Below are 16103 nucleotides of genomic sequence, written 5' to 3'. Positions count from 1 at the left end.
TTATTTTTTAAAATTTCTTTTATTGCCAACACATTCAGTGAGCATTTGTGTAAACCCAGTCCAAAATAAAACACAACAGCTCATTAGGGTTAGTAATTAACAGTATGTAGACAGATGCAACATCAAGACTTTAAATTAAATGTCTGTATCTACCAGAAATAGAAGAGAGAAAAAAAAACGCATTGAAGATCACATAACACATTGATAAGATGACACTTAAGTTATGCACATGTGATGCTAGTAAGGTCTGTGAGTGTTTTTTTCTTTTAGTGTCTAAAATGGATAGCAAAGTTGCTATTTGCAATGATTGCTTAGGGTCAGTCCAGTAACACAATGCCAATGAAGTGCTTTCCTTTAACAATGCAAAGTGAAGTGTCCACCTCAACAGCCACAATTTAAAAAAAATTTATGTAACAACAACAACAATAATAATAATAATAATAATAATAATAATAATAATAATAATAAATAGTCCACTGATATTAGCAATCAAAGAAAATTACATCACCATCCCAAATGAAACTTTAACAAAACATGCCAACATTATGGTCTAACAATAAAACAGCTTGTCAGCGTTCAGTTTTTTTGCAACAGCACAGCAGTAACCATTTAACACTTGCCACTGTCAACATTTATTTTACTAGTGTTTGGGCAAAAAACTTCAGATGTAAACATTTTAACATGGAAACAATTGTTCGTCTTTAAAAGTCCACAAAATATACATTCATCCTGCATTCCCAACTTGGATGATCTGATATCCTCGTGTTGGTGTTGTTCCCAGACCATCATGAAAATGTTGTCACATTGTTGTGACGTTATTCTTTTGCGCGCCAAGCCATTCGTGCATTTATGAAATTCCAATGTTGCAAGGACAATATCAATTCTGCTTACTGTTTATTAAAGGGTTACGGTTAGGGTTAGGGTCAGTTGATCGGCGGACAGAGGCGGTTTCACGCAGCTTAAGTACAGTTTTTTGTTTTACGCCGGTTTTTCCCGAAGTCGCAAAAGTATGACGTCACAACATTCTGATTGGTCACTTGCAATGTTGATCCTGGAACAACATTTAGTATGATGATCTGGGAACAACACCAACACGAGGATATCAGATCAACCTCCTAACTTACCCTTATTTTTAGTATGTATTGCAATTACCTTTACAATGCACACAATGTAACACAAACTGAATATGAACATATTTCCACCTCATAACAATATGCCTTGAACGCTAATATACACACCACCCTTCAACATTTCTGGTGCAGTATCATCTCTCAATTAAATCCTTTAAATCTCAATACTTTTGATTGTCTCTTACTAGCCCCCCACAACAGTAAAATCTCTCAAATTGTAGTAGTTTACAAACTTTTCAAAATGTTCTAAATTTCTCTTAAATGTAATTTTCCCGTTATCTGTCATTTACAAATTACCATTTTATTCCCATTCAGCCTCCGAAAAACTTCTGTCCATCTGACAGAACATTCATCATCCAAATTAAAGGTTGGCTTATTCATTCAGTGTATTCTTGAGCAACTGTACCTTGGTCAAGAGTATGCTGACATACAGATGAAGGAAGAGCTTCTGAAGTACTTCAAAGAAAGCTTTCAGTCTTGAGGTTAACTGAGATTCAGTGCATATATCCCACCCATTAAGAGTGCACATGCAGAGGCCAGGTCTTCCAGGTCATGCAGGACACACTAGATGGTTATACCCACATCGGCTGGAGGAGTGCTGGCATCAGCTCTTTCGATGGTAAAGATAGCAAGGGTAATTTGTTCCAGCTCCCTCTGAACAGCTGTAGCTTAGACACAAAAACATAGAAAAATGGCATCCAGTTTTAAAAAAAGAAAGAAAAAGGGCCAAAGCTACCCTTTAATGACGTAAACACAATATTAGGAACATGCACCCCAGTGTGCCACTATTTCAGACTACAGATTCAACGATAAATATAAATAGTTTGGGTATACAAGAAGATTTCCCAAAACATTTAAACAGGTTCCATGCAAATTACAACAACAACAACATGCAACAACATTAGTTATTCAAAATTTGGTTTAATACAGATAAAAAACTAAACTAAAATTACCAACCAATTATTCTTTGAAGAGGATGCTTGGGTCTTCATTCAGGTAAAAAGGTAGTGCCCTGAGGACACACTCCCTCCCCTTTTCAATACTTTCCTTCTGTAGAGAGTGGCAGAGATACAGGAAGAGAAAACAGATATACTTTAGGATGACAGAAACTCACATTATACGCAAAATGAATGACATATCCACTGCACAGATAGACATGTACACAAGACCAACTAATCATCACATGGACATGAATAGTTAACCTGTTGGGCAGGGTTTCCACCACATTATATATGTCCATAATGGAGGTAAAGACAAACTAATACATCATCTTTTTTGCATTCAAAACATAACATAAAAACATTCCCTTATGGTTTAACCTAAATCAAGGGATCAGATTTTACATATGTTTAGGTAATTTAAATTTTCCAACGTTTTGAGTACCAAACTTTGTCTTGCTTAATATAAATGTAAGTGCACTGTGCAGCTACCATACACTAGCTGTTTAAATTTGAAAATGATCTTATTAGCCATAATATTTTGCTACCAACAGAATAACGCACCTGTGTGGCTGGGGCCAAAGTTTGTCTAATTTTCTTCCCTGCAACGCCTCCTTTTTTCTTGAAGACTTTTATGAGCTGGTCAGTGTATTGGTCAAGTTGTGTAAAAAGCCTTGGAACATGTGCAGCAGTAGTAATCCTCACATATTCTGCTTCCACCTGAAAATATGTCAACAAACACAACATACTGTACTGTAAATATACATACTATATGTACACATATACAAACTAAAACTAATGTAGTAAGACCTCATTAAAGCTATAATTTTAACACAAACATTTACACAAAATGCTAATGGAGCCATTACAGCTTTTATTGTTATTTATCAAGTTCCAAAAAATATTGATCACAGCTGATCTGAAAAGAATTTCATGCCTCAGGCCCTTGAACTGCAACCTTTACCATGGTTCAGATGTGGAGAAGAAATAACAGGGGCATGGGATGGGTCACAAAAGAAAACTTAACTTATAAAACAGTTTTGTTTTTAAAAGTATAACAGTTCACATACCACATACAAGCTCAGCAATACCACATACACCACATCAGTATAGGAGGGAGCAGGTAAAGGCAGGATCTGAGATTTATAAAGTAAAACAAGAAATTCATTACTTAATTTCAAGAAGCAAATTATTGTTTGAATTACAACTAAATAAAATACTACTCAGAAGAAAAGCAAGAGATTGACACTGCCATGTGCTAACTTTCTATAGAAGCAATTATCACCAGGTCTGTCGACCTCCATTGTCTGTCCACTCATGTCTTGAATAATTTTATTAAAAAAATTAAGTGTGTACTTTCACAAACTGTAATTTATAACTACATTGATATGTATAACTCCGCTAGGAAACATGCTGTATTTACAGACCATTTTTACATAATACAGATTACTGATAGAGCAGAACAATGGTGTCACAGTGGCTTTCGCCCTTGACTTTTTGGATTTTAAATGTCACTTTATGCTATCCTTGCTATCCTATTCGATATTTCCGACTCTCGGATTACAGAAAAGGAATCCCAAGAAAGCAAATGGAAAAATAACCCCTTGAAAGAATAACCCCATGAACCCCTGTAGCTAATCCCTTAATAAAACAAAAAACAATAAAAATGTTTCTTACACAGTCCACAAAATAAGCATGTCCAGGACCCAGTAAAACTAATGTAAAACAAGCGCACGCAAACGATATAACATGTCTTGTAAGACAAACGCAAAATATAACCATGCTGGACATATAGATACTACACAACATAGTCAAAGAAAAAAAGTGGTCTTACCTCTCAAAGAAACAGTAGCTTGGCGCCAAAACAGCCTTTTTCAGTTAAATTTGAAGTCTTGCGCATGAGCAGGCACAAGCCGTGAAACCTTCTTGTTCTGCGCGGTTTCATTACAACTGTTTTTGCATTACTGCCACCTTGTGGATATACAAGGTATATCGATCCTAATTGACTTAACTTAAATGTTATGCGATCAAGTAACACATTAGTATTATGTACGTTGAATAATAGACACAATTACGTAGACTTGATTAGAAAAACATATGTTAACTTAACAAAAACATATATTTTAAGTAAAATGAAAATAAATAATTAATATACACTGAACAATCCACCTCATTCATTTTTTTGAGTGTAGCTTTCATTAATTTATTATTAACAATAATATAAAATTATGCACAAAAGGAATTACTGATGTAAAAAAAAAGTGGTTTTATTTCTATATGTTTATATATAAATATATGCAGTGGCCCCCAGACACAAAGCACATAAAAACTCAAAACACGTACAAAAGACAACAGAAGTGCTCCAGAATGCTAGGGGGCAGTGTTGAGTTTTGCCTAATGGCTACACAAGCCAGCAAGTACCAACGACCGGATTTGGTGTGTGGTAGTAACAGGTATATATGAATGATTGTGTATAAATACACAAACAATACACATATGCTTTCATGCTTTCAATTGAGTAATTTAAGTGATCTAGGTAGCTCTGTTTTGGAAGTTCAGTTCATGCTAGAAATGTGTTTTGTCTCTAAGGGCCACTGCATATATTTATATATAAACATATAGAAATAAAACCACTTTTTTTTTTTACATTAGTAATTCCTTTTGTGCATAATTTTATATTATTGTTAATAATAAATTAATGAAAGCAACAAAACAACCTGAAGAGCCGGTTCGGAGCCGAAAGAGCCGGCTCTTTGTAGTGAGCCGAACTGAAAGAGCCGGTTCTCTAAAAAGAGCCGGAAATCCCATCACTACGAGGAGTGAAAAGATGTGAAATGACAATGCTCAGTGCATTATGGGAAGTCCCTTTGAAGGTGGAACCTAGCAACTAAAATAAAGTATAGTGCAGGGTCACCTGATCCAGCTGTAGCCTAACTGTAACCTGACCACTTAAAGACAAAGCAACAAGGTGATGTATACCAGTTTTTAAATTGTGTTGATAGGCCAGTAAAACCAGAGTCATAAACAATATATACGTTGCGTTTTTTCCTCAATAGTTTCGTCACGTTTCCTGTCTAAAGACAGCGCAGCGAGTACTCTCTGCTTATGAGCAAAGAACAAAATAGGGGAAGTTTTAGGAGAGAGAGAGAGAGAGAGAGAGAGAGAGAGAGAGAGAGAGAGAGAGAGAGAGAGAGAAAGACAGCAGAAAAAGAGAGAGAGACAGTTTTGAGATGTGAGAGATTTGTGACGTTTAGCGTGTTTGGAGTGTGTAGTTAATGTGTTGTCTTGTGTAGTTAGTGTGTGGTGTTGTGGATAGTTTTGTGTTGTGTGTCAGAACAATGAGGTGACTGCTGTCTCCAGGTAGAAACAGCAGTGATACACCTGCTGCTGTCAGACCTGCAGGTATCAGGCTGCGATGTTCTCCTTTATAGTGGACAGAAATAATGTTTTTGGAGTGGCACAAATAATTTGTGGCATCTTATTGAATGCAAACAGCTGATTGTTCTGTAAATAGTTTGAAATGGTTATTTAAAAAAATCAAGGTAAAAGGTAAATGGATGCAAATAAATTTGTTGTTTGCAAAACTTGTGCATATGATTTTAAAATTGACCATTTTTATTTGTATTTAAAGTTATGAAATATGATCATTAAACATGTTTGTGGTTGTTACAGTAAAAAAACAACTTTTTCTACTCTGATTTTATGTTTTTTGTCTGATTTTAGATCAATTGTGTTAATACAGTGTGTCAAAATGAAAACATAAACCTTTTTTTAAAGTAACGCAATAGTTACTTTTCAAGTAATTAATTACTTTTAGAATATTGTAATTTAGTTACTAACTCTACTTTTTGAAGAAGTAACTAGTAACTATAATTAATTACTTTTTCAAAGTAACTTGCCCAACACTGTCATTGAGGCAGATGTTTTTAATTTTAGCAATACTGCAGAGGAAGCGAGGCAGTCTTCAGTGCAGAATATACTCTGTGAAGCTTTCATGTTAATAAAACTGTTTGATCACTCGCATAACAGCATTCTATCCCTCTACAGCACAACACAGCTAGCATAGCCACTCATTGGCTGTGGAGGTACAGGTTCACTTTATTTGTTTTTTTAATATGTCGCTCATCGTAGAGGAAGGAAGGTTTTCTTTAGTAAGACAAGAAAGCAGGCTGACTCAGTGTTACACCCACTGTTCCTGTTTCCTGTCTCTTATGTCACTGATATTTCTAATTACTGAGAACAGACTTCGCTGTCCACACTACAGTCTCCAGAAAACCTGGTATATAAGTAGATTCATTTTGAAAGTAGACATGCTACTGCATTAATGTGAATTCATTGAATATTTCCTGCAGGTGCAACGGTGTCAGGCCCCTTTCATCTATTACACAAACCTCCTCGTCTCCAATCTACCCCAGCTCTGCATAACAATGGCATTCATGAAAGAACCTCATAACCAGGTTTTTGAGACCATTCTCTACTGTGGTGTGATGGCCAGTCTTTACTTCAAGTGTTGCATTGCTCTGGAAAAGTACCTATCTGTCTTTTAGTGTGTGTGTACTTGCATGTGTTTAAACATTATATTGTACAGTGAAGCATCTTTATAATCAGTGATCTATTATTCTGTACTGTGATCATGAGCGTCTCTGTCTGTTTTGCGTTGCAGGTATTGTTTCATCGCCTCTCCGTGGTTAGACTGGCTCAGACAAACTAAGGCTTCTGTGCTGGTCTGTGTTCTGGTCTGGGTCTTTTGTATTGTCAGTGTCCCTCTGGGTGTAGTGTTGCAAGAATTTGTACAGTTCATTATTTATGCCCTCCTCCCCACTCCTCTCTTCATCTTCTCTTTAGCTGGGACCATCAAAGCTCTGCCTGCTGCCCCTTCAGTGCCCACTGAGGAAAAACGAAGAATCATTGGAATGTTGGTTGTTTTGCTGCTTAACTACTTTTTCATGCTTCCCACAATCATCATTCATAATTTAATAAACTCAAGCTTGATTGACCCCACACAGATCCATGTTATGTTTGTAATCTCCTTTTTGCTCAGTCCATTTGTGGACTTGATTCTGTTTGTTTTCATGTGGAAAGGACCCATTGACAGACTGCTGGCACTTCTGTGCTGCTGTAATAGAGACAACACTGCAGCAGATGAAGCAGGAGGTGGTCAGTGTGAATGATTATAGGACAGACTGACGTGGTGAGTGAATAGTCAGAGACAAAGGGAGAGTGAAAAATTGCAGCCAAATAGTGTCAGAAATGCAGAGAAACTGGTTGATCGGTTCTTTTCCCAGTGAGAACTTGAGTCTCTACAGTGCAATATTCTTTGCGGCTTGAAATTAAAGGGCAAAATTTCTTCCAGAATCATTTCTCTTCATATTTTTTCCAGATGTTTCTGACTTAACAGAGATTAAACAATGGTACCTATAGTTCTGTAATATCTTACAAAAAGTAATGGAAATGTATCCAATAAAGTTTATTCTTGTTTTCTCTTAAGATGTTATGTATTTGTCTGTTTACATTTTATGAATTAAACTGATTTTTGGTTGGATTTTGTTCTGTTATTAATGCTGTTGTGCTGCTCTTTCCAGGATGTTGAGAATCATTCTCCAGGTTAGAACAAAGTGGCACCATTTGACTCTTGTAGAGGATTTACATTTTTAAACATTTGTATATTCACATTTATCGTGGTTTTGCACTGGAGAGTTTAAATCTCTCAGTGCCAAATATTCCATATAAGACTGTAAAAATGTTTTTTTTTGTCCTCTAGATGGCGCAATGGATCAGAATGTGTCTCTATTACTTAAATAAAATTAAGTTTCAGTACAAATGTTTCATCAATAAAAATAACGTACTTAGAAGAACATATTTTGGTTTAGCTGGAGAGGTTCCAAGATTTGATTTGGCAGATTTCTGCACCTGATGTCTTTCTTCTTCTGTTTATTATTATTATTATTATTGCTGCAATTGTTGTTATTATACATGTAAAAGTATCTTTAAGTTTAAAACAAACAAACAAACAAATGGAATCCAGTTTTGTAGTTGTTCTTTGGCATCTATTTGGCCCGAAATATACTTGGTTGGTTTCAAGAAAATACTGTAGTTTGAGTTATAATAGGTTAAAATGAACCTCTATATATATATATATATGGACTATATAGACTACGTGAAGTACCCTCTAACGTCTGCTAGATGACGCTAATGCAGCACCAAACTCAAGCCCATAGCACAAGTTACCATCAAGTGTGGGATCTACCAAGGAGATGCTCTGTCCCCACTGCTGCTCTGCATTGGCCTGAACCCCCTCAGTGAGATCATTGACAAGACTGGCTACGGATACCGACTATGAAATGGAGCAGTTGTCAGCCACCTCCTGTACATTAATGACATCAAGCTGTATGCCAAGAGTGAACGAGACATTGATTCACTGATCCACACTACCAGGATACACAGCAATGACATTGTAATGTCGTTCGGACTGGAGAAATGTAACAAAGAGAGGGAAGGTAGTCAGAACTGAGGGGACTGAACTACCAGAAGGCAACATTACAGACACAGAGCACAGTTACAAGTACCTGGGGATCCCACAGGCAAATGGGAACCATGAAGAGGCTGCTAGGAAAGCTGCAACCACCAAGTACCTGCAGAGGGTCAGGCAAGTCCGGAGGAGTCAGCTGAACGGTAAGAACAAGATCCGGGCCATCAACACATACGCCCTGCCCGTGATCAGGTACCCTGCTGGGGTAATAAGCTGGCCAAAGGAGGAGATAGAAGCCACTGACATAAAGACAAGAAAGCTCCTTACCATGCATGGAGGGTTTCACCTCAAGGCCAGCACCATGAGGCTGGACGCTAAGCGGAAGGAAGGAGGCCGGGGACTGGTGAGTGTCAGCACCACAGTCCAGGATGAGACAACGAACATCCATGAATACATTGGGAAGATGGCCCCAACTGACCGAGTGCTCAGTGAATACCTCAGGCAGCAGAAACCCAAGAAAGAGGAGGAAGAGGAGGAACCATCATGGACGGTCTTTTTTTTTAGTTCTTTGTGTGGTAATCTATTAGTTTTCTATTATTTAGTATTAGGTTATTCTTGGTATTTGCTGATGTAATATTTGCAATGCATTTTAAGGATTTAGTTGTGAGTCAGGCATTTGTGTGTTCTAAAAAACTCCCCAAACAAAAGCCATTGCTGCATTAATAACTCTGTTTTCTTACATGCATAGAGAGAGAGATCCTGTTAAGAGTGACTGCAGGGGTTCATTTACTAGAAGGGCAAATTGAAATTATTAGTTTTTAAACTCAAGTGAATTGGGGTGCAAACTAAAAATAAAAAACTGTCTTTTCACTGTAAATCTTAAAAATTACCCTGCAAGTGTGACTGCATGCGGGTGGTGGGCGGGGTTTCACGATTTGCAACTTCCCCGTTCAAGACAATGTGAAGGCAACTAGAAGCATGGAAATATAAAACTGGCTCTACTCTAAAAATCACTACTCTTGTTTGTATTTGACTCTGAGTGGAGTATGGAGTGTTTAAAGTTGGCAACGACGACGTCTCTGTTCAAGACAGACGAGGACAGATATCATGTTTCAGAGTTTGATGACTGAGACCGTTGGAACATTCCTGAGGCAAGTAAGGGCAATGTTTACACTTATCACACTGCTTCTGAAGAACAGCATAGTCACAAGAAAACTGGCATTTAGTAATAAAGTATTATGAGATAGACTACTATGCTCTTTTCTTTTGTGCTTGCAGGGTGCTTTTGTATAAATGCAGAGAACAGAAATGTGGGTACTGGTAACTGTTATTGGCTGTACTTGATTATACTCAGATTACTTGATAAAAACTTGATCAGAGAAAATCAAATATTTCGTTTTCACTAGTTTAATACATGCTGACTGTGAATTCCAGTGAATGGGGGTTGGTACACAGCAAAATCTCCAGTGTTAAATTAACACTGGAGAGTGTCTATATGGGTCCACACCTCTGAGTGTTAAATACAACACTGTTGAGTGTTAAATTAACACTTTTGACAGTGTTATATGTTTAAAAGTAACTTAGTCAGTTTTGAAGATTAACAATGGCTAACGCTGAGCAGTGCTGATTTTCTAACACTGGAAAATAACTCAGAATGTTCCAGTGTTAGAAAATCAGCACTGCTCAGTGTTAGCCATTGTTAATCTTCAAAACTGACTAAGTTACTTTTAAACATATAACACTGTCAAAAGTGTTAATTTAACACTCAACAGTGTTGTATTTAACACTCAGAGGTGTGGACCCATTTAGACACTCTCCAATGTTAATTTAACACCGGAGATATTGCTGTGTATTTTTAAAGTTGACTACCACAACTTCCTCCTTCAGTTTTCACCAGCATTATCTGCATTATATTTCATGTGTGGGCGGTCTCGAGGCAAGTGAAGGCAACACTTGCAATTAGTCACATGTTCTTTTGTGTTTGCAGTGTGCTTATCTATGAATGTTGTGAATGTAAATATCTGTACTGGTACTGCACTAACTGCACTTGTTTAAGATCATATTACTTGACAGAACACTGATTTATTTTCACATATTTGCTTCAAAGTAGCAGTAAATATGTGTATGAACCTGATGAATACAATATAATAACACAGCCGTCTATATTATTTGTTACCAGTTTTCTACATGTACTTTTTATTGAATTTTTTCATCACTGTAACTACATGAAATCTCCCTTTTCCACCGACAGGTCTTTCTTTGAAGAAAAGGTGAACAGTGCATCTTTTACCAGAGCTCCATCCCTGAATGGCAGATAGAGATGGGGCCCATCCATGTGATGATGTGGATCAATATTGGTGTCTGCCTTCCTTTGACCATACTGGTCATCTGCTGTTTGTGTTGTGTGGTATGTAGATAATCACTAAATATTGTGCATTTTATGTCTGTCAGTATAGGAACAAAAAGAAGAGTTTTCAAAACAAATATAATTAAAATAAGAAATATGTTTCCGTTAGGAGAAAAAATGGATGGAAATAATTTTGAACTGATTCCAGCAATCTTAATGTGTAATTTAAAAAACTGTGATAGACAGTTTAATACAAAATATTGTCCAGCAAGCTATTTTTTTCATGGTCCAAAGCCTGATCCTTTTAGCTGATGCCAGGAGACCAAAATGTCTCTATACTGTCCACCTGTGCACTGAACGTCCTTTTCCTTCTTGCGGTCACGTGCACAGATGCCGGTATAGATGCTTATTCAGTACTTAAACATTGAACTAGCACTATAGCACTATTAGTTTTTGTTAAATAAAAATTAAAATGGTGTAATATGTTGTGCACTGTTGTTCAGCTGTAAGACCTGCAAGACCTGATCAGAGGAATATAAACCTTGTTTTTACCCCGACTGTGCTATACTAGTTAGGGATAATTGAACATTTCACTGCGACACTAACATGGGCAGTATCGGACATATAGACTGGATGGGTCCAGCACACCATTGAATCCTATCGAGATCTTTAAAATTACTTCTGTGGTTTATTGGGAAACGCGAACACCGATTATCCTGAATGGGTACCTGTCACACTGGATGGGGCTGTGCTTAGGCTTCTAAGGGTTATTCCTTTATGAGTCCTGACATAATATAATCAGCTGCATCTGTTATAGTTTACACGTTACAGTATACCCAGAAAAGCTTTCACACTTACATGCAGCTGTGACCTTAAAAAGTAGGTCATTTGGGGTCAAGTGACAAAGAAGTGAAAAATGAATCATTATAAAAAAGAGAAAATTGACCCCTAGGGTGTGGTTAAGTGTAATGATCGTAATTTCATGTTTGTTAGAGTTTATACTGAACAGTAAGTCCAGGTTAATGTGCAGGTTTGCAGTGAATTACTATGTTGGTGCAGGCAAGACTGTGATATTCATGGTGACCGGTTAGGTGCTGTGTGTGTGTGTGTGTGTGTGTGTGTGTGTGTGTGTGTGTGTGTGTGTGTGTGTGTGTGTGTGTGTGTGTGTGTGTGTGTGTGTCACAAAGCATGATTATGAGAGAGATGGGGGTGGGTGGGAGTGATGGGAGATGTTTCAGGGTTGTTCCTTCATTATTTTAGGGTCACTGAGGCAAATTGAGAGTCTTGAGATTTGGTGCTATATAAATAAAGCTTCCTGTGTATGAGTGTATGTAACATCTGAAGGGATTTTAGAGTTCACATTGAATAATCTCAGTAAGAGGATTAATCATTACTCACCCAATGTGGATTTAAGAATTTGAATGATAATTTTTCTCTACTCATTTTTGCTTTGTTGGATTGAAGTCTGAAAGGAGCTGGAGGACTTAATGAGTCACTGCTCCCTCATTTGGACTTCATTGGGTGCAGTCTGCAGAGGGCTGTCTGTGACCATGAGCACTGGCCACTAAGTGGCAGTGTTTCATCAGAAGTTAGTGCAGTTAACATCTGGACGTAGGCAACTGAAGCTGCCTGCATTGCTTGGTTGGGTCTATCTCTTGGAATTGGAAACTCAAACCATTTTGGAAAACTGCTCCAGACTTACTACAAAGGAGTAACTGCTGATCCACAACACTGAGTGTACAACCACTGCCCACACACTGCCTGCTGTACCACAACTTACACTATGTTTCCACATCTGTCAAATTTTAACCCCCACTGATGGCAACGGCCACTTTTCTAATAGAAATCTGCTAAAAAAAACTTTATGGGGTAACGATGGTAAGGCAAAAAAAAAAAAATCATGATAAAAAATAGTTATAAATAATTACGAATAAAACAACAGGGAAAAATAAGAGGAGACGGTTGCAGCACAGTGTGGGGGATTATTGTAAGAGAGTGAATCTGAATGATGTGTTTTACTTTCTAAAACTATGGTTGTTTAGCATGTAGTTAAAACCCTGCTGCTAAGTGGCGCACTGGTGACCTGTGGGTAGTTAACAGATTAAAATGAATAGAGATGGCATGAAAATATTACATCTGTTAGTTTGTACATTAATCAGTGTTCCTGTAACTTCTCTGTTCACATCAAACCGTTGTGTGAATTAAAATGTAAAAGTTAAATAATGCTGACAAAGTGCCTGCACAATTTCAAGGTTAGCCTTTCTATCATCCAGTAGAAGATGCACAACACCTGGGTCTCATAGCTTAATCAGAATGTTTCACTAAAGGAGTAAACGTTAATATACTTCACAGTGAAAATATTTGGAAGTGAGGTACTCTCTAACATATAATACACATCCCATCAGATAACAAGTGCAACATTGTAATACCGCACATGACAAAACATTGTCTGTTTAATCTGACCTCATAGATTGCTCTATGATGGAGTTGAACACATCTTGTTATTATTTCATATTCTGACTAATAATTGTATGTCCTGCAGGTGCGATGGGATCAGGTCCCTGTCATCTATTACACAAACCTCCTGATCTCCAATCTAATCCAGATGTGCACTATCATCATTATCGTGGCAAAACCAGATGATCATGAAACCTACATGATGTCTTTTGTTATTTACTATTTCGGTGTCCAGGCCAGTCTTTACTTCAAGTTGTGCATTGCTCTGGAAAGGTACCTGTCTAACTTTCAGTGTGTGTACTTGCATGTGCTTGAGTACTATATTGTACTGTGAATCATCCATATTTTTAGAAATAATATATTCTCTACTGTGAAAATTAAGTTATCTGTCTGTCTTGTGTTGCAGGTGTTTTTTCATCACCCGCCCACTGACGGACTTTATGAGGCAAACCAGGAGTTCTGTGCTGGTCTGCATTCTGGTCTGGGCCCTTTGTGTTGTCAGTGTACCTGTGGCCATAGTCTTGCGTTATTTTCTACGAGTCCTTATTTTGATCCTAGTCCCTGCCTTTCTGTTCATCATCTGTTTTGCTGCGACCCTCAAAGCCCTGCGTGCTGCCTCCACAGTGAGCACCGAGGAAAAGCGAAGAATTGTAGGAACTTTGGTTCTGTTGCAGCTTAGTTACTTTCTGATGATCCTACCTGCAATTACTGAGTTAACTTTTGAATTTCACCCACATGACACTGTCAGAGATGTTGTTTTTATCTTGTTTCTACTCAGTCCTTTTATGGACCTGATTTTGTTTTTTCTCATGCAGAAAATGCCCACTGACAAGCGGCTGGCTGGTTTGTGCTGCTGCAGTAGGTGTAGCAGCAGCTCATCATTGTGAGGAAAAAGCAAACGGCTGTTGTACTACAGATTTAAGCAGCAAAAACTATTTTATTTTATATGCTCGAATATACAGAAAATAGGTTTAAATGTTAAACAAATTTCTTCCAGTCAGAGAATGTTGCATATAATTTAATTTTTGCTTGATGCGTAAAGTTAAAAGATTAAAAATAATAAAACTAGTTTTAAAAAGAGACTTTTTCATTTGATTACATTTTATATGATGGATTATGCAGAGAAACTAGAATTGGTCTGAAAAATCTATTGCTTTATCACCTATTCAGGTTGTAAATCATGTTTTTAAAAAGTAACTAAGTAACTAATTACTTTTGAAAATAAGTAATCAGTAAAGTAACAGGATTACTTTTTGGGGGAAGTAATCAGTAGTTAGTTACTGATTACTTTTTTCAAGTACCTTGACCAACACTGGTCTTGTGTTGCCATCTGCAACACTTGACCACTGATGGACTTTATGAGGCAAACCAGGAGTTCTGTGCTGGTCTGAGTCTGAGTTAACGTTTGAATTTCACCCACATGACACTGTCAGAGATGTTGTTTTTATCTTGTTTCTATTCAGTCCTTTTATTACGGAGCCCCGCAGGGGACATGGGAGAAAAAAAAAATTAAGACGGACTTTTGTGAGATCTCGCAAAGGTTTTAGCCACATTCTTCGGAGGCCACCAGCTCGAAGCCGACCGGGAGGTCGAGGCACGATGTGCCGGGAAAGCGGTGTTCCTCCCGGCTGTAGTAGGTCTCGACCTCCCGTTAGCTTCAAGCTAGTGGGTGTCAGATCTCCGAAAACGTCGGTGCACTTTTGCAAATATGTGATGTCTTGTAAACCGAGCAGGTATCTGACGTTTACATAACTACATTCACGCCTCAAAATATCTTAAAAGTGTATTTTGTGACCCAGAAAGAGTAATATTACAACTAAGTAGCTGCCGCCATTGTTGGAATTCAACTTTTGCGGGGTCTCGCAAAAGTTTTGCGAGATCCCGAGTTTGTTTTGCGAGATCTCGCAAAAGTTTTGCGAGATCTCGCAAAAGTCCATCTTATTTTTTTTTTCTCCCATGTCCCCTGCGGGGCTCCATATTTTATGGACTTGATTTTTTTTTTTTGCAGAAAATGCTCAGTGACAAGCCGCTGGCTGGTTTGTGCTGCTGCAGTATGTTGCAGCAGGCCATCAGTGTGAGGAAAAAGCAAACGGCTGTTGTAGCTTTAAGCAGTACTGTGACAATAAATCTGCATCTCCATGTGAATGTATTCATTTCAGAATTTTATTTTATAATTTTTAGTTCTATAGTGTTAGTTGCATTTTATTTACTATATAGAGAAATTAAGAGAAATTATTATTATTATTATATTTACTATATAGAGAAATTAAATTAACCTGACCAGACATACGTCGCGACATTCGCGGCTAAAACACTGTTAAAAGTGTAGCTGGTGACAGAAAAACGGGGTATTTTAAAACTACACCACCACCATTGCTGCCTGTGATTTGATCTGCATTCTGGGATACCTGCCCCAAGTCTACACAAGCAATCGATTTTCTAGGATCGACCTGTTTTGACTTACTTTGCACGGCAACCAATCAAATGTTAGAGAAGCTGCATGGGCAGCGTTAACCCCGCCCCCTGAGTTTGATGGGTGAGGCTGACAGATAAAATTATTTCATGATGAGAGCCAGGCGTCAGGACTGCCAAAATGAAATAAATAAATATATCATTAAATAATTAATTAAATGTGTCAATAATTAATGAAATGTGTCAATAATTAATGAAATGTGTCAATAATTAATTAAAATGTGAAATACATAAATAATTAATTAAATGTGTCAATAATTAATTAATTAAATGTGTCAATAATTAATTAA

General features: G+C 37.4%; 2 long non-coding RNA genes across 4 annotated transcripts; one reads left to right on the top strand and one right to left on the bottom strand.

The window, feature by feature from the left end:
• LOC106676087 (uncharacterized) lies at positions 1 to 4240 on the bottom strand. 2 transcript variants are annotated; one of them, XR_003024755.2, is made up of 5 exons: positions 3903 to 4240; positions 3139 to 3204; positions 2633 to 2788; positions 2088 to 2180; positions 1 to 1798 (listed from the first exon to the last, which is right to left on the bottom strand). It is a non-coding gene; the product is annotated as an uncharacterized LOC106676087 (long non-coding RNA). The 2 variants fall into 2 exon arrangements; XR_013101312.1 differs by lacking the exon at positions 3903 to 4240 and adding an exon at positions 3746 to 3889.
• Positions 4241 to 9406: 5166 nt separating this feature from the next.
• LOC101473983 (uncharacterized) lies at positions 9407 to 15486 on the top strand. 2 transcript variants are annotated; one of them, XR_013101311.1, is made up of 4 exons: positions 9407 to 9692; positions 10789 to 10944; positions 13427 to 13614; positions 13748 to 15486. It is a non-coding gene; the product is annotated as an uncharacterized LOC101473983 (long non-coding RNA). The 2 variants fall into 2 exon arrangements; XR_013101310.1 differs by having other exon boundaries at positions 9415 to 9688.
• Positions 15487 to 16103: the final 617 nt, after the last annotated feature.

Source organism: Maylandia zebra, linkage group LG13 (genome assembly GCF_041146795.1).
Source record: "Maylandia zebra isolate NMK-2024a linkage group LG13, Mzebra_GT3a, whole genome shotgun sequence".
Lineage (NCBI taxonomy): Eukaryota > Metazoa > Chordata > Actinopteri > Cichliformes > Cichlidae > Maylandia > Maylandia zebra.
This window is presented reverse-complemented; position numbering and strand designations above follow the sequence as displayed.